This window comes from Thamnophis sirtalis, unplaced genomic scaffold (genome assembly GCF_051295495.1).
Source record: "Thamnophis sirtalis isolate CommonGarterSnake01/CBP01778 unplaced genomic scaffold, rThaSir2_p1.2 scaffold_1, whole genome shotgun sequence".
In the NCBI taxonomy this organism is placed as follows: domain Eukaryota; kingdom Metazoa; phylum Chordata; class Lepidosauria; order Squamata; family Natricidae; genus Thamnophis; species Thamnophis sirtalis.
In genome coordinates, this window is record NW_028261381.1 from 8,829,305 (window position 1) to 8,853,541 (window position 24,237).

The following is a 24,237-nucleotide window of genomic DNA, read 5'->3' on the forward strand; positions in this document are numbered from 1 at the left end:
AGGAACCCACCTCTGGCATAGCGAGAATAAAACAGCAATAGTTCAGCTCAGTGTAATGTTAGGAGGTCTCCAATAATAAGGACTGGGGAGACAACAAAGGCAGCATTGTCAGCTGATGTCCTTAAAGAACTCAGGTCTGGAAGCCATCTTTTACATTGGGCCTTCAGGCCTGCCACATTTTCTGCTATAGTCTAAATAACATTCCTTTCTCAGAGAGTCAAGGACATCTTGCCCTGCACTTGGACTGGTGTGACTGGGAGGCATCTCCTGTTTTGGATGGTGCCTGATTGAATCATGTGATGGACATGTGGGTGCTGGGCAGGGACTTGAACTTTCACTTGGGTGGGGAAAACCTGTAAGCTTTCAGATTCCGGTTTTCCCAGATATGCCAAAATGACATCTCTAATAAAATGGAACTTTGGAGAAACTCAAGCCTCGGAGTCTTCTTTCGTTGGCCAGGAACCCTGACAAAATATAGTTTGTGGAACATCTTTGAGCTACAAAAAGGTCCTGAGGGATTTTGTCCGATACTGAAGCACTTTCCTTTTTTAAAAAAATTTAATTGACTTTTTAAAAAAATTCACAGCATTATTTAAAAACATTTTCATTAGGTTTTCATAAAATCACCATTACTGTGGAACCGGTGGGCGGTTAGAAAATTTTACTACTAACAGAGATACAAAAGTGGGCGGTAGGTATGAAAAGGTTGACTACCCCTGCATTATGAGAGCCGAGGTGGCGCAGTGGTTAAATGCAGCACTGCAGGCTACTTCAGCTGACTGCAGTTCTGCAGTTCGGCTGTTCAAATCTCACCGGCTCAGGGTTGACTCAGCCTTCCATCCTTCCGAGGTGGGTAAAATGAGGACCTGGATTGTTGTTGGGGGCAATATGCTGACTCTGTAAACCGCTTAGAGAGGGCTGAAAGCCCTATGAAGCGGTATATAAGTCTAACTGCTATTGCTATTGCTATGCAAACATTCAGGGGCGTCCCAGGGATTTCTCCATTCATTAATGCTTCCACTTCCAGAGTCTACAAAATGTGGTTGGCAGGATCATGGCAACTATTTTTCAACTCCAACAAAAGGACATCCTTATAGCAGGCAGATGTGTTTCTCCGTGGGAGGACTGATGCTGCAACCTAATCCAAATCAAGAGTCTGAGACTAAACCTGGTGCATGGAGATATCTTCCACCTACAAGGCTGAGAAATGGCTAGCAATGCATTTGCTACCTCACAAAGGTGGGGGAAGAAGCAGAAGGGTTACACTCCGGGCCTGTTAAATACTGAGGGCTGGATTGCTAGATTTGGTACAAACTGAAGTTTTTCATTGTTAGAGCTTCTTCTGTTTGCTATAAAAACAACTTATCCATTTGAGCTTTGGCCTTGACATGCTGGTTGTTAGCTTCTGAGTGCTGCTTGAGTTTGTCGGTGAACCCAGGAATTGTGCCAGACAACCTAAGAGTTTTTTAAAGTTATGCTATCCATTCACTTCCACTGCCTGGCACACTCACCTATGCCTGCTTCTCTGTCCCTTTGATAGGTCTGCTATATCTGGATGGGAGTGGCTTGCCGCCCATGTGACCAGATATGAAGATGCCGACGACACTTGTCAGAACCACCTTAAATTACCTCACACACAGCACTGGCATGCATAAGAATATGATGTAAACTTGTTTTTTAAAAGGCATCTTTGGTTTGCGTTAAAACAACTTCAACACACGCAATGTTCTGATTGCACCACAAACGCAGTAGTCATCCTTACCTTTCACAGAAACACTGAGTTTTATAAATATGAGCATGATAGTGTAGAATAATCATATCCAAGGACCAGTGGTGGGTTTCAAAAAAATTTGGAGCCTGTTCTGTAGGTGTGGCCTGCTTTCCGGGTCCACTGGTGGAACCTCTTCTAACCAGTTCGGTAGATTTGACGAACCGGTTCTACTGAATAGGTGCGAACTGGTAGGAACCCACCTCTGGTGCAGTGGTTGGAATCACCCAGTTCACACCACTTCAGGAGAACTGGTTGTTAACTTTCTGAGCAGTTCGGTGAACTGGTTGTTGGAAGAAATCATTAGAGCAGAGAACCGGTTGCTAAATTATTTGAATCCCACCACTGGGGCTGGGTCTTTGCATGACATGTCCAAAGTAGGCTAATTTGAGTCTGGTTGTTTGTGTCTTGAGTGAGAACCCTGAGTTGATTTGTTCAACAATCCATCGGTTTCTTTCCTTGGCTGTTCCACCGTATCCACAAGATGGCGGAAGTAACTGAAGGAGTATTTTCTTTATTCCATTTAGGTCTCCCAATGAGTGAAGATTAGCAGAGGAAACCTTTTCCACATTCCACCTATAAGGAAAGAATATCTATCTCTGGCTGGCTCGTACCCCGATTTTAGAAGGCCCTTTATAGAAGATAATTCTGATGCCAGTACTGAACACTGCTATTTATTTAACTGCTGCAAGCTTAAATATTTATACACATGTCGGGATTTAAGGGTATGCTTTTTGGCGGGTTGAAATATTTTGTATTGTCTTCTACCTTAATTATAGCTATGTTTAAGTATTACTTCTCTAGTGCAATGTACATCTGCTTTTTGTGCATGTTGCTCTTTTGTTGATGTAATCTATAGTTCTGTTAAAAATAAAATAATAATATTTAAAAGTATGCATGTGATTTCATTTTGAGTCCATGTATCTGCATAATCACAGAGAACAATAATTGGTCCATTTCCACAGCCGTCAAACAAACCAATATCCTATATGTTAAAACTGCTTCTTATAACTGGCACATGGAAATGATTGAGGTCATTTTCTATCAAGTTCTCAACATTTGGGTACGTTTTTCCTCAGTTATCATTCAGAGGTGTTGTTGTTTTATTTCAAAATTGAAACCATTTCCTTTCTCATTTTGCATATGTTAGCAATATGCAGCCCAAATATTTGAAAATGGGCAACCCCAAGCTCTTAGAGCAAAGTTTTGACACATAGCTCCTCGGCCATATTTTCCCACTGGGGAAAAGTTGATCTTTTGCTGGAATTTTGTTCAACTTCCATCAGAAATTTCAGTAGTTTGATTGAAACATTTGGTATCACTCAACTTTAGATGCTTTGTCCAAGAAAGGGGCTTTCAAATTTCACACTGCACTCAATTTAAATGCAATCCCGTGACAAGTTGGAGAAAATGACACGTATTCCTAGGGTGTGCAAACATCAGGAATTGCGTGACCCGACAAATGCGCGCCGACAAAACCGCCACGACAAAACGGCGACGTTGAAAGTGCGCCCACTAAAGCGCGCCCACTAAAGCGCGCCGACAAAACTGCGCCGACAAAACCGCGCCAACAAAACCGCGCCGACAAAACTGCAATTAGGGTTTTTAGGTTAGGGTTAGGGTTAGGGTTAGGGTTAGGGTTAGGGTTAGGGTTAGGGTTAGGGTTAGGGTTAGGGTTAGGGTTAGGGTTAGGGTTAGGGTTAGGGTTAGGGTTAGGGTTGTTAACATTGTTTTCACGTTATTTTTGATTGCGTGCTTTTGTCGACGTGCTTTAGTGGGCGCCCTTTCGACATCGCTGTTTTGTCGCGCCGGTTTTGTCGGCGCACATTTGTCGGGCGCGCATTTGTCGGTGAACCCAGGAATTGTGCCAGACAACCTAAGGGTTTTTTAAAGTTATGCTATCCATCCACTTCCACTGCCTGGCACGCTCACCTATGCCTGCTTCTCTGTCCCTTTGATAGGTCTGCTATATCTGGAGGGAGATTTTTTTTCCCCCCTTGGTTATCTAATGACCACCTGTCCATTCACAACCACAATATGTTAGTCCTGTTCTCCTAAAATCTAACTCTAGTGATTTATCATAACTTCTTTTCATTATCATTTCCAAAATAGCAATAGCTCTCTATTACTTCCATGGTGGTGTAATGGAACAAAACGAGGTATCATATCTTCTTGCTGCAACCTGAAATATTGAATTAATGCTATTACTTTAAATGACCTTTTTATTGCCTAGAATGGAAAATATGCATTCATACGAATCGCTAACAGTCTATGCACAATATGGTGGGATATACAGTATATGCAGTATATTAAAAAATATTGATCACTTGGGTCATTTCAAATATTGAATTATATGCCCCCGCCAGGACCTTTCTTTATAGAAGCCCTGTGGCCAATCTGTCACTGCCCTTGATAAGCATATTGTGCAAACTGAATATATTCATCAAACCTGTGTAAGTAGCTCATTCCAACCCAAAGCAAAGGGGAATTTTCTGCTGATTTTGTTAGAAGCTACAGTACGTTGAAGAGTGCTGTGCCATTTAAGCCCCAATTTGAAATGCCAAGCAAAGGCCCTGCTGAGAGACTCTCCTGGTCATTGGCAATTACGATCACACAGATTGGGCCTCCTCCGGGTGCCGTCGGCCGGTCAATGTCGGCTGGCGGGTCCCCGGGGGAGGGCCTTCTCTGTAGCTGCTCCAGCCCTATCGAACGACCTCCCTGTAGAGATCCGGACCCTCACCACTCTTCCGGCCTTCCGTAAAGCCACAAAGACCTGACTGTTCCGGCAGGCCTGGGGCTGTTGATTAGTATCTAGCCCAGAGGTGGGTTCCTACCAGTTCGCACCTATTCGGTAGAACCGGTTCGTCAAATCTACCAAACTGGTTAGAAGAGGTTTCACCAGTGGACCCGGAAAGCAGGCCACACCTACAGAAGAGGTTCCAAAACTTTTTGAAACCCACCACTGGTCCTTGGATATGATTATTCTACACTATCATGCTCATATTTATAAAACTCAGTGCCTCTGTGAAAGGTAAGGATGACTACTGCGTTTGTGGTGCAATCAGAACATTGCGTGTGTTGAAGTTGTTTTAACGCAAACCAAAGATGCCTTTTAAAAAACAAGTTTGCATCCTATTCTTATGCACGCCAGTGCTGTGTGTGTGGTAATTTAAGGTGGTTCTGACAAGTGTCGTCGGCATCTTCATATCCGGTCACATGGCGGCAAGCCACTCCCATCAGGTCACATGGGTGGCAAGCAACTCCCACAAAGGAGGCCACACCCACAGAGTAGGTTCGAACAATTTTTGAAACCCACCACTGATCTAGCCCCACTCAACTGTATGCATGTTGTTGATATTTTAACACTTGTATTTTATTTTAAATTTTAATTTTTTTAATATATGTTTGTCTTGCCTGTAAGCCACCCAGAGTCCCATTGGGAGTGGGCGGCATACAAATGCTAATAAATTGAAAATGAAATTGAAATTTTTTTTTTAGAAGCAACTCTTCCCAACAACCTAAAAAGAGAGTTTTTTTCAAGCTGACTTGAAGAGTTGAGCTTGGGGGAGAGACTCAGCTGGGTGGAGGGCAAAGGGACGTTCCACCAGTGGGCTTCAGATCTTTAGCAATCTCAAAATTGAACCTGAAGGAGAATTCGCCATTTAAAGTCCATCTTTCTTCTGGAAGAAGCTGGGGGGGGGGTGATATTCTGTTTGATCCCAACATAAAACTAAGACCATAAAACATAAAAGAAAATATTCTCTCCATTTAGTTAAAGCAAGTGGTAATCTTACATTAACGAAAATAGCTCTAGGGAAGGCAAAGGGGAATGGAAGGGAATGGAATGGAATGGAATGGAATAGAATAGAATAGAATAGAATAGAATAGAATAGAATAGAATAGAATAGAATAGAATAGAATAGAATAGAATAGAATAGAATAGAATAGAATAGAATAGAATAGAATAGTTGGAAGGGAATTTGGAGGCCTTCTAGTCCAACACCCTCCTTAGGCAGAAAACCTTATACCATTTCAGACAAATGATTATCTAGTTTCCTCTTTAAAATTTCCAGTGTTGAAGCATTCACAACTTCTGGAAACAAGTTGTTCCACTGATTAATTGTTCTAACTTTCAGGAAATTTCTCCTTAGTTCTAGGTTGCTTCTCTCCTTGATTAGTTTCCACCTATTGCTTCTTGTCCTACCTTCAGGTGCTTTGGAGAATAGCTTGACTTCTCTTCTTTGTGGCAACTCCTGAGATATTGGAACACTGCTATTATGTCTCCCCTAGTCTTTCTTTTCATTAAACTAGACATACCTAGTTCCACCAACCATGCTTTGTATGTTTTAGCCTCCAGTCCCCTAATCATCTTTGTTGCTCTTCTCTGCACTCTTTCTAGAGTCTCCACATCTTTTATTACATCGTGGCAACCAAAACTGGATGCCGTATTCCAAGTGTGGCCTTACCAAGGCATTATAAAGTGGTATTAACACTTCACGTCATCTTCATTCTATCCCTCTGTTTATGCAGCCTAGAACTGTGTTGGTTTTTTTGGCTGCAGCGCACTGCTGGCTCATACTGATTGTCCAATCAATCTATCTAAACATGTGCTAGATTGCCTAACTGGTGTTCTTTCTGGTGTGTCAGTAGCTGTGGGCATTCCCCCTTGTCTTCAGCAGAAGGTGCAGGAGGCCCTCACAAGCTCAGCCACGCTCTGGAGGTGCTATTATTTTGCCATAGGTGCTTACAGGTAAATCAGGTTAAATAATCCATGGCACGACAAAACCGCGGTCCACTAAAGCGTGCCCGATTAAAGCGCGTCGCTGACATCAGCAGCAGTGCAACAACAATGACCGCAGAGAAAAAAGGGCGCTTTAAAAAGCGCTTTTAAAGCAAGCCGATTCACGTAAAGGTAAGGGTTAGGTTTAGGGTTAGGGTTAGGGTTAGGTTAAGGGTTAGGGTTAGGTTTAGGGTTACGTTAAGCGTTAGGGTTAGGGTTAGGGTTAGGTTAAGGGTTAAGGGTTAGCGTTAGCTTTAGCGTTAGGTTAAGGGTTAGGTTTAGGGTTAGGTTTAGGGTTAGGTTAAGGATTAGGTTTAGGGTTAGGTTAAGGATTAGGTTTAGGATTAGGATTAGGGTTAGGTTTGGGGGGGTTAGGTTTAGGTTTACGCGTTAATTTTAGCTTTACCGCTCACAGTGTGCTTTTTTCATCACGCTGTGATGACGTCAGGTACGCGGTTTCATCGAGCGCGCTTTAGTCGAACGCAGTTTTGTGGTGGAACCAAATAATCTCTGTCCAATATGCAGATCGTTCTGAGTGTCTCAAGCTGTAATTAATACCTGTAAAGAGCTTTCTAACTCTCGGGAAAGCACTTATGCGGCCCAAAGTATAGTTTTTCATTAGCTACCAAAATTGAGGTGAAAAGGAAAAGCCACTCCTTCATGCACAACCCGCCACTGATCTCTATTCTTTAGTTGAAAAGAATTACGTGTTAAGCAGAAAAGACTGATGGCCATGACCCTACTTCTCTCATCCCCTCCTGCAATTTCCCTCTATTTGATTTCCGCTTGACTGAAATAATAAGAGTACCGTATTGCAGCATCCTCTTTGTAAGTAGCTTTGACTACGACAAGCAAGTTCAGTGCCAGCAGCTACTCTACTTATTCTTTTAAATGGAAATTTACCGTCTGCTACATCACATGGGGAGAACACAGAACTATTTTTTGCAGCTTGTTCACTGAACAGATTATTGGAAGAGAAAAATACATTTCTTTTACTTCTTTTCCTTTTTTTTTTTTTTTTTGTAGATTTCCAAATTTCAGTGAAAAAAACATCTTGGCAACTTAAATCGGGGAGGAGGGAGGAAAAACTGTTTTACGTTTAGACTGCTGTACTTCATTTAGAAACAGTGAGCCTATCCAGCTCTGCACTCCAAGGAAATTACCTGTTTCAGTTCCTTTCTTCAGGTAAATGTGACAGATGCTTCTAAGCAAACTCGGTGATTCCTGAATCTTTCACCCAGATAGCTGAAAACACATCAGTAAACTCCCAGCAATGCAGTGGGCCTTTCTGTTGTTATTTTGTTCCTACAAACTTGCTCCCCAGACCTTTTCCAGAATATCCCCTAGATTTCAGGGGGAGGCAGTGGGAAATCACAAAGACTGCTGGTAAACAGTTCACAGCAATCCTTTGTTTGCACAGTGGCTACGATTCTTACCAACGTTTCTCCAAAATTGCTACACACCGCTGGTTCTCTGCTCACATCTATTACATCCACTTCTTCTGCATTATCCAAACACATCAGTGTTAAGAGTTGCCTTCAGTGCCTGTCGTCTTGCTTACAAAATGCAATTAGAAGAAGGAATCTAATCTAATGTTATTGATCCAACATTGGTAGATTTGGCAGAAATTGGAAGAGCTCACCTTCCCTGGGTAATGGCATTTTCCGCCCAATTCAGTACCACTATAGCAATAGCAATAGCAGTTAGACTTATATACCGCTTCATAGGGCTTTCAGCCCTCTCTAAGCGGTTTACAGAGTCAGCATATTGCCCCCAACAACAATCCGGGTCCTCATTTTACCCACCTCGGAAGGATGGAAGGATGAGTCAACCTTGAGCCGGTGAGATTTGAACCGCCGAACTGCAGCTTAGCAGTCAGCTGAAGTGGCTGCAGTACTGCACTCTACCCACTGTGCCACCTCGGCACTATACCTGAAACTGCCCAGTAAGTGTTTCTTACAGGTAAATAATCAAAAGTTTGTTAATCTCTCTCTCTCTCTCTCTCTCTCTCTCTCTCTCTCTCTCTCTCTCTCTCTCTCTCTCTCTCTCTCTCTCTCTCTCTCTCTCTCACACACACACACACACACACACACACACACACACCTCAACCAAGAAGAAATATTTACTTAAGGGTCACATGCTGAATATATTTGCAGGTCAAACAAGATAGACAGGATCTGCCCATTGAAATCAGCTGCCCAGAAAGCAATACTCTATGGGGAAATCTGCAAAATGGAAACGATCTTCTAATTACATTTTCACTGATTATTTTTACCATCTTGAATCAAAATTATCCGTCATACGGTCATTGGGTATTTCAAATACTCAATCTTATTTTGGATGGGACTTCTTCAACATGCAGATTTTTAAAAATTGCCCAGACTTGGAATTTAGTAGTCTTTCAATTTCAGGCCCAAAACCGTTTACCACACAGTAGCATCAGAGGTGGGTTCCTACCAGTTTGGACCAGTTCAGCCAAGTAGGTAGTAACTCGGCCTGCCACACCCCCAACCCAGTTCTCTTGGCGGTGCTATAGGCGCCACCATCTTGTTTTTTGCTTCTGCACATGCGCAGAAGCATTTTTTAGTACTGCACATGCACGCAATAGCACGCATCAAGCACGCAGCGCATCCCTGAGTGAACCAGCACGAGTAGGAGCAACTGGAACCCACCCCTGAGTAGCACCCATTTTGCAATCATGACGTGTTCTTCAAAATTCTTAATTAAGGAGTTGGTGGAAATGGTTTGTAGAGGATACCATATGGGTTATAGAGTTTGCCATAAGAGGATTTATTTCGGCAATGAAATAACCAAATCAAAATCCTGTGTGTCAACTATCTCTGCCTCTATCCATCTGGCTATGTTTTCCGACATTTTTCATTGCTTAAGGAATGTTCGCTGGCCAACTGTCCAGATTTTTCACTATCGTCCATTCTTTTCTTCCCCTTGCATCTGAACAGAGGCATCTGAAGGCAACGCCATCCCAGGGTCTCTAGGAATGTGACTAATTTTGCTTTCAATTCCTCCGGAACAATGGCCTGGCCCTGCACCCTTTCTCCTTAATGTAGTGCTTTTTATTCCAGCTTTCTAGTAATTTGCCTTGTGATATTACTGTATTGAAGAGGGCAAGATGGAGGGAGGTGCGATCCTGATTTGCAACTTTGTCCTTGGAGGCTGCCTGAATAACACAAAGAAGAAAGATTTCTCCCAATCGCATGCCTGCCATAATACTAATTTTTTAAAAACGTTCTCGATGAAAGAGAGATGGGAGCAAAAGGAGGACAAGCACATCTACTGATGAATGCCTGTCTTCATTCAAGACGCTGTTGAAATTCTTCAAGAACCCTTGAGACACCCACCCCTCTCCTGCCAATCCAGTGAGACCTTGGGGTAACTATACTCTCCCTCTGGCATATTAAATGTGCTCAGCTGCATATTTACTAGATTCTCCTATCTTTTGTTCCTCTCTTAATATAGTGAATAATATTCCTAATGGAAAGTCTAATTCCATGACTGGCTTCTGAATGGATGTCGGAGAATTACAGAAAAAACAAAGTGTATGAATTCAAGTTTTTTTTCATTTGTTGCCCTGGCTAGTATGTTGGCAGTATAAGTTTCAGCTTCTTAAAAAAAATTGTTACTGAAATTTTTAAAGCCACGTTGCAAATAAACATAAATAGACACTTTTCTATCATCTGCATTTTTTTCTTGGCAAGGCTTGGTGAGGCTCACGTTCCATAGGACAGCTTCCTTCTTGGTTAGTTTTAAAAACTGTTCAAATAACGGGATTAAATTTGTTAATGATATTCATCGATGTCTGATGCAGTCCTTACTGATATCAAAATGACCTGGGTACTTGAGAGACCGCCTGCTGCCAATTACCTCCACTAGACCGATTAGATCCCACAGATTAGGCCTCCTCCGGATCCCATCCGCCGGTCAGTGTCAACTGGCGGCTACCCGGAGGAGAGCCTTCTCTGTGGCTGCTCCGACCCTCTGGAACGAACTCCCCGTGGAGATTCGAACCCTCACCACCCTCCAGGCCTTCCGCAAAGCCCTCAAAACCTGGCTGTTCCGACAGGCCTGGGGCTAAAGAGCTGTTGCCCCCGTCTCGAATAGTATGACTGTTGTGAGTTTTAAATTATATATTGTTATGCTTGTTGTTTTTTAAATCTTTTGTCTGTATCCCCCTTCCCCGGTTCGAGTTGTGAGCCGCCCTGAGTCCCCTTCGGGGGAAAAGGGTGGCATATAAATTTAATAAACTGAACTGAACTGAACTGACAACATCTGTATTATGATGTCATCCCCGTGGAACCATGCAACTTCCAGAATGGATCGTAATGTCTGGCATCAGTACATAAGTCACCTCATTTGCATGATGATGCATCTCTGTCATCTATCCATGGATATCTGTTCGGACCCCCCTCGTTCCACACCAAAGCACTCCAAGCCAAAGATACTTTACAGAACTTATTAATGGACAGACAGGTCCTTGGCAGCAAACCGGCACAGACAAGCCTTGGCAGCAATCCAGCACAGATAAGCCTTGGCAGCTATCCAGCCTGCCAAGCTCACAATACTGTTCTCCAACATTAGTTAATGTGTTGACTCCTGCAAAAGGGGCGTGTGCACAAGCATTCTTTTTATAGTCTGGAGAGGAGCCTAATGACCACCAGCTGAGTGCAATTACCTCCTGTAGCTGCGTAATTGTTCCTTAAACCTATTAGCTCTCCGGTGCCGGGTATCTAGGAACAACTCCCTTGGCTCCTCTCCACTGCTGACCTCCGGATCACACTCCCTTGTCTCCTCCCCACTAGTCCAAGGCTCAGGCGCCTCCTGGTGGCCAACCAGCCTCTCTGCGCCCTGCTCGGAGTTGGAACCCTGTCCAGGGTCCTCCACATTCTCCAAAGCCCACTTATATGGCCCCTCGGTGTCGGAGTCTGGTGGCAGCTCCAATGGCTCCTGCTGGGCCACAACAGATATCATACTTCCTTGTCCTTCTCTGACAGTCCCTTGGTATCATGAGCACACTGAATTTCATTTAAAAAAACAAAAATCTCTTTAATTCTTAGAAAGCTATTTTTGGATTCCAGTAATTTTTCACCCTTGGCCTTTGATCAATGTGCTATTTCAAAAAGTATATGTGATGAAAGGGGGGTGAGGGAGAGAAAAGGGGAATAATTTAAGGAAATCGGATTTTATCACTTCCCATCAGACTAAAAATTTCTATTTGGGGCAAGTTTGGGAGTGGCTCGAGGATTATCTTCAAAAGTTTTTTTTTGGGGGGGGGGGGAAATGCACACTGGGAACATTTTCCTTCTTTTGCCACAATATAAGAAATTTTAAAAGTGGGATTCCAAAATAGCATCACAAAGTCACATTAACATGTAAGGTAAACATAATAGCCACATTATAATACTGATGGTGAATTACTTAGAAATCTTAAATAATACATTACTCAATGACAAATGAAGGGCGTAATAACTACAACCTATTAAGTAGTTTGGTGTACTTTACTTGAAAATGGAGCACTAATTTTTTAAATGATGAAATCCTAGGATTTTCCATGTAGTAAGTAGGCTGCTCCCAACATGATGTATACCAAGGATGCAGAGTCAACATTCCCAGTCCCCATTCTTGAATTCTGGAAACTGTCAACTCCAAGAAACAATAAGCCAGCAAGTATAGAAAAAAAAAAAAGAATATCCAAATCCCAGCCAGTTGCATTCTGGGAATTTCATCAATGTACCTTTAAGCCAAAGTAACCCATAACTCTCCAAAGCATCACAATGGGAACATCAGAAGCATCACAGTCGGGGCCAAAACAGAGAAGCAGGAGACAGAATAATTCCTGAGATGTCTTTTGTCAAGCATTATCTCATATCTCTAGAGTTGCTTTCAGTAATGAGATGGACAGTATATATAAACTGAATAAATGAAATGAATAAATAATCTGAAACAGGAGATTATATTAATTCAGATTGCAAATTTCATCCAAGAGATATTTTCTTTTAATGCACTTAATTAAAAGGCATTCAATCAACGTTCAAGTAATTCCTGCCCTTTTTTTAAAATCAGGAACCCCAAGTAAATCATATTTCTAATTTGTCTACAAATGCTATTTCTTAGTCACCCAGGTTTGAAGATGCACTGAAATATTTCAGAACCAAAACTCTTATTAACTCAAAGTATAAAGGTCTGAATCAAGCATTTAAAAAGGCTTTTCCTTTTGAAGCCAGTTAACTCATCATAATTGTATAGCGGTCTAAATGTCTTGAATTAAGCGAGCACATTTTTTAAAGTGAACAAAAATTATTGGTTTAAAAAAAATAACGAGACAATTCAAGACAAATGTATTATTACTGTTGCTGTTTTACAACGTCGAAGCAAAGCTCAATGGAACACAAGAGATATTTCTTTGCAGACAGGCACTGAATACTTCAATAAATTAATATCCAAATATAATTAACTGCACTAAAGGCTCAGTGTCAGAGGATACAATGGATTTAGCTCTCAGCAAACTCACTTTTAGGGAATGTTATGTAAAATGTTTAGAAAGAACAATGTCATCATTTTAAAAATTAGTGCTCCAATTTCAAGTAAAACAAGAGTCCAATCCAGCTACACGATGCTCTCGTATGCACTGAAACTGATGTAATTTTTTTAAAAGTGTGAGTAGATTGAGATTAATGTAATTTAATATGGCCAAGGCAATTGAGGGCTAAGGGTTCAGAGAGGGCCAGATGAAGATTAGTTCTGGAAGGACAAGATCACAAGACTCCTAACTCACTGCCCATTTTAGCAAACTTTTCAATTAGTGGCCTCTCACTGATGCTATTTTAATATGTTTAAAGAAATGATTTTCTGTAATTTCTCTCCCATTTCCCCCCTCCCTCCTCTTGGAAACATACCGTGCTATTGTCAGCTTTAAAAAGAAGCAATTTTCTGACTTTTGAGATTGAGCAGGTCAAAGAAAAATTACTACTTAGGGAAGCCTATAATTAAATAGACCAGTCAGCTGCACTTATGAAGAACTAAATTTAAGTTTTATGCTATTAATACTTGATTGGGATGATTCGCTTGAGTTTTAAGATGAACTTTAATATGTGCTCCCCTTCACCCTGAAAAAACGTTTTCTTTTCTTGAGGGGGGTGGGTTAAACCTCTATGTGTTTATGTGTGTGCATGCAATTGCATATGTTCATATGTCTATGTGTGCAATCTTTTTTTAAATATTGATTAGATAATACTGGGATAATCAAGTACTATTGTTAATAAATATGTGTTCAGCGCGACCTTCCACATTTTTACCACTCTGTTTCATAGAATTATAAATTGGTCTAAAAATTGAAAAAAGGTGAAAGCTCTATAAAATCTGTGTTAATTGTAAAAAGAATACACATTGCAATCATGATGTATCAGACTGACCATGGATTCCTATGGAGATATAAGTGGCCTGCAGCGTTACACATTAATCAGCACTAAAATTTACCTAGAAAAAAAGAAACACACCCTTACACTTTGAAACAATAAAAGAAAAATGAACAGAGCATTTTCAAATGTCATTTTAATGTTTACAAATCAGCAAGGCTACATCAATTTTGTTTTGTGTGTGTTCTCCGTGCATGTTTGTCAATAAAAAGTATTGCCCAATTCTTTAAGATAAATAAAGGAGTGATTATCAACAGTTCACAATAAGCAATGGGATAGAATGAAAGTAGAATTAGCAATAATAGCAATAGTGGGCAGTAACCAGGCCTTGTTTTAAGTCAGTCTGTAATATTACTCTCAGCAATAACTACGTATTTTGATGCTAGAAATATTCTAAAGGCCTAAAAATGTTGTCAAGAAAAGAAAAAGATATGGCTTTTAAATTACGTGTTATTTTGCCCCTATTGTCCTTGTGTTACAAGCATGCAAATTCATTGGGCTTTTGCATATATATATTTTTCAAAACATCACTTGGAATTAACTCTGTTTTGCCTTAATGGTATCCTAAATACTATAGACACACAGAGATATATGAGTTAGATAAGGCCTTCATAGCTAGTTTTTTTTTAAAATCTAAATACATGGGAGAAAAAGCAAAACATAAACGCATAATTTTAATCCATCTTGGTTGTGTGATGTTTTTAGGAATACTTTCTTTTAAATGTTACCTTTGTCATTCTCTCCCCCCTCCTCCTTTAATTCAGATGGTCTAGGTAGGGGTTACCTTTAGCTTTAAAAGTGAATCCAGTTTTTCAGGATTAAACAAAGTCTTAGAAATGCGACATTAAATGTGTGTGTACAGTTTTTATTGTGTGTGTGTGTGTGTGTTTATGCACACACACCGCAAATATACATCGCAGAATCTCAGGATACTTTCTGTTTTACTTTATAATCAGCTCAGTAACTTAATAATTTTTTTCAACACATGTGGTGCTGGAATTCTACCTTCCAGCTGCATTGATTCCATGGAGTAAAGAAAAAACTGATCCATGAAGTTCCTATTTGCATAAAAGACAGAAACATCTGTTGCCAGCTTCTTGCTGGTAGATGTAGGCACCAGGGATCCCACAGTTGTTAATCTACCTTAATAATATTAGATTCCCATGCTGTCACACAGCCATCCATCGTGAGGATTTTTTTTTTCCAAGGGTGGCCCACGGATAAATTCATTCAGAGAAAGCCTATTTTCCAGATGACTCCAGAGACCACCTTGGTCTCCTTCTTAAAAATATAGCCATGGCAAGAGCGGTGACAATTTAAATCATAATTATGCACTGCCGTCATTGCAAAGCAGGCATTTGTTTTTAACTACGGTCTAAAAGGGGGTGCTACTTTGCAGAAGAGCTACAAGGCATGCTCACGTTTTGAGCCGTGGCTCAATCACTTTTTCACACTAGCGTTGCATAGTTTGGGTTCAAGAATGAAGCCAATTGTCATACATGTTTATTAAGTAAATGATCTGTTATAGGAAACAAAAGAAGAAGCAGAGTAGCGTTTTAGTATCTCTGTGACTATCTTCTGCTCCATGAAATACAGTTTTGTGGTGGTGTTACAGAAATCGTTTGTGGGCTCATCGAGGGGTGTACCGATCCGTCTAAAATCTGGATTGTGTCACTGTCACAGGAACGGATGTAATATTAAATTCAATAACATTCTTTGCACATTTAAGCAACTGCCACCACGACCACCACAGGAGTGGAAGATCATGTTTGCAATTTCTCTAAATATTTTTTTCCAGGTACATTTTTTTTTTCAAAAATATGTTGCTCTGCATGAATTTTTTTCTACAGAACAGAACTGCTAATGAAATATATATGTTACACGTTTCTGTGCACAAGATTGCCACTTCTCTGTGAACAATAGATTTCATTTCAGTGTTTCCCACTGTTTTCATTTTTTAAAAAAAACCTGTCATGGTTTACCTCTATATTTCTAAGCTCAGCTTTTAATTTTAGCTGCAATCCAAAGTCACATTTTGGTTGTTTTTTTCTTTATTGTCTTTACTCCCCTTCTTCATTATGAGCTTTTAAAAATAATTTGTGAAATGCATTTAATCGAAACTTTTGTTTACTGATGAACCGTACTAGAAGAGACATTGGTCAAATCCTGTGACCAAAAAGAAATCTTTTAAATTCTAATGCATACTTCGTAGTTCATAGAATATCATCTATGAGACTCCTATCTCCAATGAGAATTGGACTTGGATCTTCTCTTTTTTAATTTAATTTAATTTAACTTTCAGGGGGATGTGTTTTGGGTCTTAAAAGGTGCTTATTTTGGCTTAATTTTTATTAGGGCTGCCAAATCTGAAATGCAAAAATCTGGATAACAAAAAGATACCGAAAACTAACCCTTTGTAGCATCCCTATATTTGTGTTTTCAAATTTATGCTTACAAAATATGTAATATTCAAAAAGAATAATAATAATAATATAAATAAAGCAAACTGTAAGATCAAAAAAGACAGAAGAAGGAGGCAGAATAAAAACTGTTTATTAATTCATGTTTAAAACAGTGTTCTCTTATCCAGGCAGCAAAAGGAAGGAAGGAAGGAAGGAAGGAAGGAAGGAAGGAAGGAAGGAAGGAAGGAAGGAAGGAAGGAAGAGGGAGGGAAAGAAGGAAGGAAGGAAGGAAAGGAAGAAAGAAAGAAAGAAAGAAAGAAAGAAAGAAAGAAAGAAAGAAAGAAAGAAAGAAAGAAAGAAAGAAAGAAGAAATTGAAGACTATGATCACTTTTTAATTCAATTGATATTTCAGATTGGACTGTGTTCCTGACTAAATTCACTACTTCTGTTTGAGGAAAATACATTTTCCTAAAATACATTTTCTAACACCGTATTAGATTGGTACCATATTAGGAGATAAACAATAAAACTAATTGTATACTCTTAGTCCTTACTTGTTTGAGTGATATCGGACTATGAGACTAACTTTTAAGGAAGCTGCTTTATGAATATAAACAGCCCTTCTGCATTCACAAGATAAAGAATACTAAATGTATGAACATATCTACCACTTATACCACAGGCAATATTCAAGTGTTATGAAATAGTAAGATCTCTGGTTCAATGTATGTTTGTCATGCATGAACACAGTCCACTGCAGAAACAATCTTTTACATATAAACAGGAATTAATAGACATTCCAACATCCACAGCTTTATTCCACCAATGTGAAATATTAAGACTTCTTCTACACTTTTTGACTTAGAGGGGGAAAAAAGAGCAACTCGTCACCTTATTCTATTAACAAACTATAGATCCACCACCATTAAGGAGTACAATACAAACCAATATTCCGTTCCTATTGCCACATACGGTATGCATTACAATGTCTTTAACGTTATTTTGTCCTCTGGTTCTTTTGCAACTTTTAGGCTGTATTTTGTATCTTGTGAAACCTTCAATAAAACAATGCAATAAAGAAACAAATGATCTTGTTTTGATAGCTTTTTAAAAAAAAAACGGAGCTTCTCTGGCATCGATTCATCAGTAAGCAGTAATCAGCTGGGAGAGGCTCCTTTGTAATTTTTCTGTTTCAGAAATAATATAGGAGTTTACTAACAGGAAGTTTGTGGGTAGAAACAGTAAACAGTCTCAAGGTCCATCTGTTATTATGGGATCCAGGAAAGTTGACACAGGATATTTGAAAGAGAGAAAGTCTATTCCTGTTATTTAGGGATCAGAGAACTTTGAAGACAAAATAGTTTAAATATCAGTAATCAGCAACAATAACAGCACAATACAGAATCAGGATCTCCTTTTGCATTTTAGGGATGTTTTTTTTGTTTGTTTTGGCTTGCTTTTGAGTTTTGTTTACTGAATTAAATAATATGACTTTATTAGACCATCCATATATTTTTTAAAGAAAACAATTCTATTCATTCCTTCCCAATGACAATTTCTGAGATTTATCCCCAACTTAAAATAAAAGTCTCAAGAAAGTACCTAGATGATGGTCTTTAAACAAATGCTTCCTTTTGGAGGAAGCAGATCATATGGCCGCATGCACATTGTGAGTTACAATCTGTGAGTGTAATTTTCAGGAGAATGTTATGATTTAAAGGTGAGAAATTCCTTTTTGGGCTGGGTGTTAAAAAAGGTCCCATGCAGTCAGTTGGATAAGAAAAAGGTTTAAAGAAAAAAAAAAACAGTGTCACCGCCACAACGAACCCTTCTTAGCTACTGTTTCAGCAAACACGGACAAATCACGGCATATGAATGTAGCTTCTTTCCAGGACGGTTTCGGAGAATATTGTGCTAGAATATTAGAGGAAATCAAAACCTTAGGAATCCCTTCTCAAAATTACACTTTGTCAACTTTCAGTCATCTGTGGTTTAATTTTTGCTTCAGAAGCAGAACTGAAATCTAGAAAAGGAACACAAGCATATGTCTTGTCAAAAGCAAAAGGTTTGGCATAACTTCTCACCTTTTGCCCATAAAATAAATCTTTACACTGAAAAAGGAGACTGAATGACATACCTCTTTATAACTCAGTAAATCATCAGATGTCAAATCTATGAGCATGCCACTGTCAACTCGTATCTGAAAAATGGCTTTCTTTTTCATAATAACTTTCCAAATAAATTAAGTAAATTGGATTCTATTGTATTAAAATATGTTTTCCTACTATAATAGAATTAGCCTAGAAACACGGCTTGTTGTCAGAAAAGTGAGATGGGGCATGTTTCAGTCAGTTTAGCATTCTTCAAAAGGAGAAACCTAAAGCCACACATAGGCTTTTTAAGTGTTAGAATCATTGAAAATAAGATGCCAATTAATTAATCATTCTAGGACCTCGTTTAAGTCATATCATTCAACTATGCAATGTCTAAAATCAATAGAATTTATGGAGATACTTCTAGCACCAGTTTACTTTAAATTATAAATCTTCCAGGTTTATTGTATAGAGACACAATTTTAATAATTATTTCATTACAATGAAAGGCTTATATAGTATTGTAAATGCATCCTCCTAGGGTAAAATAGTTGACAAAAATAGGAACATGTGGAGAAAATAATGATATATATGCATGTGTATAATACACTTTTACGGCTTAAATCCAGAATTTAAGCTTCATTGGAAAGCTTTAAACTATGATCCTCTCTGGGAATAGGCTGAACTTCATAGGTCTTGCTTACAAGTAAACTTGAATAGCTACAAGGCAATTAGTCCAGCATACGTACTTTTTCATAAAATTTCTCAAAGCCCTGGCTGTTTGACTTGTTTTACTGAGGAATCTTTTGCTCTGTTCCTTTCAAGGGTGCCATCTCCTGGTTTTTCATATGAACTTCAGATCTGTTTCTAAAATCCTAAACTAATTTTGCCTCAGTGAAAGTTAAAAAAAATAAAAATACACTGTTTAGTATGACAATGACAATTATATATCACCGAATTAAGTTACAAGCCTGTGGCAAGCTTGGGTCATTCTCCTAGCTGCACAGTTTATTTTCTTAGTATCCATGTAAAAATACCTACAGTCACAAACCTAGCCGAGATGGCGAAAATATCGGCATATCTTAAAGACCATTCAAATGAGAGATATAAACGAGACTGGAAAAAAATGGATTGACTATATACAAAACAAATACGGGACTAAGAAATTACAGATAGCCTATGCTTAAGATTAGGAATAATCTAAACTGCTCAAAGTTAGTGTAACAGGAAGAAGCTGAGTTCAATGCAGAAATGTTATTAACTTCTTTTTTTATTATTATTTCCTTTGTCTCTATATATTTTAGACTGTGTTTGTTAAAAATCTATACCGTGTACGGGTTCTGGGAAGTCGGGGGGGGGGGGGGGAAGGGAGGTGTGGTGTTAGGGGGGAGGGGGGGAGGGGGGATATATAGTATGTGTTAGATTTCAAAGTAACGTGACTGCACTTGTATACCGTTGCTCTTTAATTCCACTGTAAAAATAGGACAAGCTGAATATATTAATAGATTGTAGAAATACACCGAAGGGAGGAGTAGAGGGATAGAAGAAAGAGGGGTAGAGAGGGTGGGAGAGAGGATTGGAGGGAGGGGGAGAAGGAAGGGAGGGAGTGTACCGGGAGAGAGGAGTGGTAGAGGGGGAGGGGAAGTAGGGTAGAGGGGAACGATGGAGGGAAGAAGGGAAGTTGGAGGGGGGCGAAAGAAAGGGTGTATGGAGGGTCGAAGAGGTACATTGGGTTTCTATTTGGGGGGGTATTGTCGACAAGAGGAATGGCTGTGTTTATTGTTTAATGTAATATGGCCCCGGTTATGCACAGTATATATGTAACTGTACGAAAATGAAATGGAAAATAAAAACACATTTAATAAAAAATACCTACACTAGCCACAAAAACACACGATGACAATAACCATTTTAATTTCCTAGAATACTTCCAGTGTAGCTTTACTCCAGGATACTTGAGAATGGCTGCCTGCCTTCTCTCAGAAATATAACTAAGGGGACACTTGCTTCTGGATCTCTAAAACTGCTATGGAAACAATTGATGGACATTAGAGTTAGTTGACCGAATGCATCAACACTTACTTTCTTCTACTTCTCTGTTTTGCAATCTCTTCTTCTCTTTTCATTCAAACACAAATCTTTGAGCAACGATACGCATTTGCTTTTCTCTTCTGACATTGAAGCAGATTTCGGCTATCAGCATATTTGGGGGGAAACATATTTGGTTAAAAGATTCTATCATTCTTAATGTCATCAGTTTAAAGATAAGCATATAATGAAGTGAGGCAGGGCCCTTCAGTAACTGAGAGGAAAGGAAACGTTCATATTTTTTATCCCTTGTAATTAAGCTGCCCTTAATTTCTAGATCAATGACTAACATGGAATGCTCAATTTTTCAGCAAGTCAATTAAGTTTTCAGACAGCGCCACAAAATATGTGCTGATGGTGCAAATGAAGTAGCCACCAGCCACATACCAGCGGCTCTTAATTGTCCTTTGTGGGAAATAAGAAAGGGATTTTCTTTGTGGCAACATTGAACCAAACCAGAAATGAACTTGGAATGGTATTATGACTAATCCCAGGTCTATACTAGTAGTGACTCATCAATCTGAATGCAGGCCACCCAAGTCTTAAGAAGTTTTCTTTTGTTGTCTGTCTGGAATAGAAAAACAAGGATTCTGAAATTATGCAGCAAATCTATCAAGATTACATGAAACAACTTTGCACTATATCTGATGGTTAAATCTTACCAGAGGTGGGTTCCTACCAATTCGCACCTATTCGGTAGAACCGGTTCGTCAAATCTACCGAACCGGTTAGAAGAGGTTCCACCAGTGGACCCAAAAAGCAGGCCACACCTACAGAAGAGGTTCCAAACATTTTTTGAAACCCACCACTGGTCCTTGGATATGCTTATTCTACACTATCATGCTCATATTTATAAAACTCAGTGCCTCTGTGAAAGGTAAGGATGACTACTGCGTTTGTGGTGCAATCAGAACATTGCGTGTGTTGAAGTTGTTTTAACGCAAACCAAAGATGCCTTTTAAAAAACAAGTTTACATCATATTCTTATGCATGCCAGTGCTGTGTGTAAGGTAATTTAAGGTGGTTCTGACAAGTGTCATCGGCATCTTCATATCCGGTCACATGGGCTGCAAGCCACACCCTTCCGGTCACATGGGCAGCAAGCCACTCCCACAAAGGAGGCCACACCCACAGAGTAGGTTCGAACAATTTTTGAAACCCACCACTGAATCTTACATTTGGTTCTATCAACACCAATTTTCAGTCCTCCTAAATTTCTCCTCTATGATCCTTTAGTTTACGGAGCTGTGGCCTTTTCCATGGAAACCATGTGGTCCCTCACTGATAATGTTGACATACCAGAATGCCTGTTGTAGAAGTCTTTCTACAAAGACTACAAAGAGTCTTTTCCAATACAGTGGGAAAAGGCTGTATGAGGCAGCATTCTTAGCATCATCCATGGAAAATAAATGAGCTCTTTGAAGTTCCATACACTGGTCCATCCTGCTATTCTCCTGATAGGATGGGATTATAAACCGCCAAATTCTAGACAGTTCAGCATCATTGGCAATTGTAGTTCCAACACATTTGGATGCTGCCACATTAGAGAAAATTGGTGTACTCTTATCATTGCAAAGCTTTAGGCCTGATCAGAACCCACTTAAACAAAAGAAGAATTCTTATTTATTAGATCTCTATCTTGTATTTCCGTCAGGAAATAGCATTCTTTCCTCTCATGTTTTCTGCGTGAAGATGAGTCATTGGCCCAAAGTCAGCCAAAGGATTTCCACGGGGTTGGATGTAAAGATGGACATCATTAGTCCCAATCTAACATTCAATCACTACATCATACTGGCAATCTTCCTTCCCAATACCAATTATAGAATATGGTGTTATTTTGTCCTCTGTTGCAAATTGTTAACAATAAGATTCAATCAGTGTAAAAGCAGAGCCAATATAGGGATACCCGAATGGGACCCACACCTGGGCCACACAAATGAATCAAGGGGCTGCTGTTAGCAACAAAGCAGAGGATGATCCAGGTGAGTCAGCTGACTGAATCAATTTGTAATATGTTTTCCTTTAACTCCGTCTTTCACTATGTGTTTTTTTTTCAAAACAATATAGAAAATAGTATTTAAATCTATTTTGTTTTCAGTTGAAAAGTACATTGGTGTTTCCCTAAAGTGTAAACCTAAATACTGGAATCTATCAGAATTCACAATGCTTAGATACCCTCAGCAATTTAATTTGGGGCAAGGGTGAAATTCAGCAGGTTCTGACGGGTTCTGGAGAACCAGTTGCAGAAATTTTGCATAGTTCGGAGAACCGGCAAACACCACCTCTGGCTGGCCCCAGAGTAGGATGGGAATTGAGATTTTGCAATATCCTTTCCCCAGGAGTTGGGCGGGAATGGGGATTTTGCAGTATCCTCCCCCTGCCACGCCCACCAAGCCACACCCACAGAACCAGTAGTAAAAAAAAATGAATTTCACCACTGATGGGGGGGGGAGAGCTTCCATCTATAAGAACTAGGGAGTGCTATTCATTTCTCAGGGGCATTTAAGGTTTGATGATTGACTAAAAGATATCCCAGTACTGTTTCCCCTTCATATTTTTCCAAGAATACCCCTGTGAGGTAAGTTGGGCTGAGAGAAAGCCAGTGGTCCAAAATCACCTGGTGAGCTTTACACGGCTGAGAGGTGGGTTTTAAACCTAGGTCTCCCAGCTCCAGTGGTGGGATTCAGCCAGTTCGCACCTATTCAGGAGAACCGGTTGGTAACTTTCTAAGCAGTTCGGAGAACCGGTTGTTGGAAGAAATCTCATTTTGTTTTTTTCCACTTTACAAGGCTAATCCTGTAAGGCAGGCAGGAAGGAGACATTTTGGTGTTGTTTCTAGCCTAACTTTTATTGCCCTGTTTACAGAAACTGCCTCTCAGGTTAACCCTTATTACATTGCAACAGCTAAGGCGAAGCGCCCATCGACGTGAGTGACGTTGAGTTGGCCACGCCTACCCAGTCACATGACCACCAAGCTCCATCTACCTAGCTGGTCTTTAGGGCAGAGAACCTGTTGTTAATTTATTTGAATCCCACCACTGCCGAACTCCTACTTGTGGAAAAACTGTGGGTGTTTTTCCATAACTACAGAAGAATAACCAAACTAAGCACTGTTTATTAGCGATTCATCAGACTTTATCTGGCAGCCATCTTCACCTGTGATAATGTTTAAAAGATGCTACATCCTTGGCTGTATTTCTGCCAAGGTTTTAGGGAGAAAGTCCTTTCCATCGCTGCCACCTGATCCCCTTCAGGAGAGATTGCAGCCATTATTAAAATTAAGCCATGCACCTTCAGCAAGTATGTGCTCCGCCCTGAATTCTAAACTCTTTTCTGTTTGTCCTTTTTTAAACTAGTCAAATATATTTATCATCAACTATCAACACTTTATGGGCAACTTTCTTTTGCTCAAAATCAGTTTTTTCTAATGGAAGTTTGGTGCGCCCTACTGGCTAGAGAAAGGCATTGCATGTATATTATTGCCTGAGCCCAGAAAATTATTATCAGTGGTCTCTTTTCCAAGCATTGGTGTGGCCACCGCAGCTGTTTCACTTAAATTTGGTGAACAGGATGATAGTTTATTCACAAACTCCAGAAACACAGTTTTCTGGATCCAAATTTGATCACTGTTAAAGATGCCCTCTGAAAAGAAATGGGAGTTAATACTGACCATTT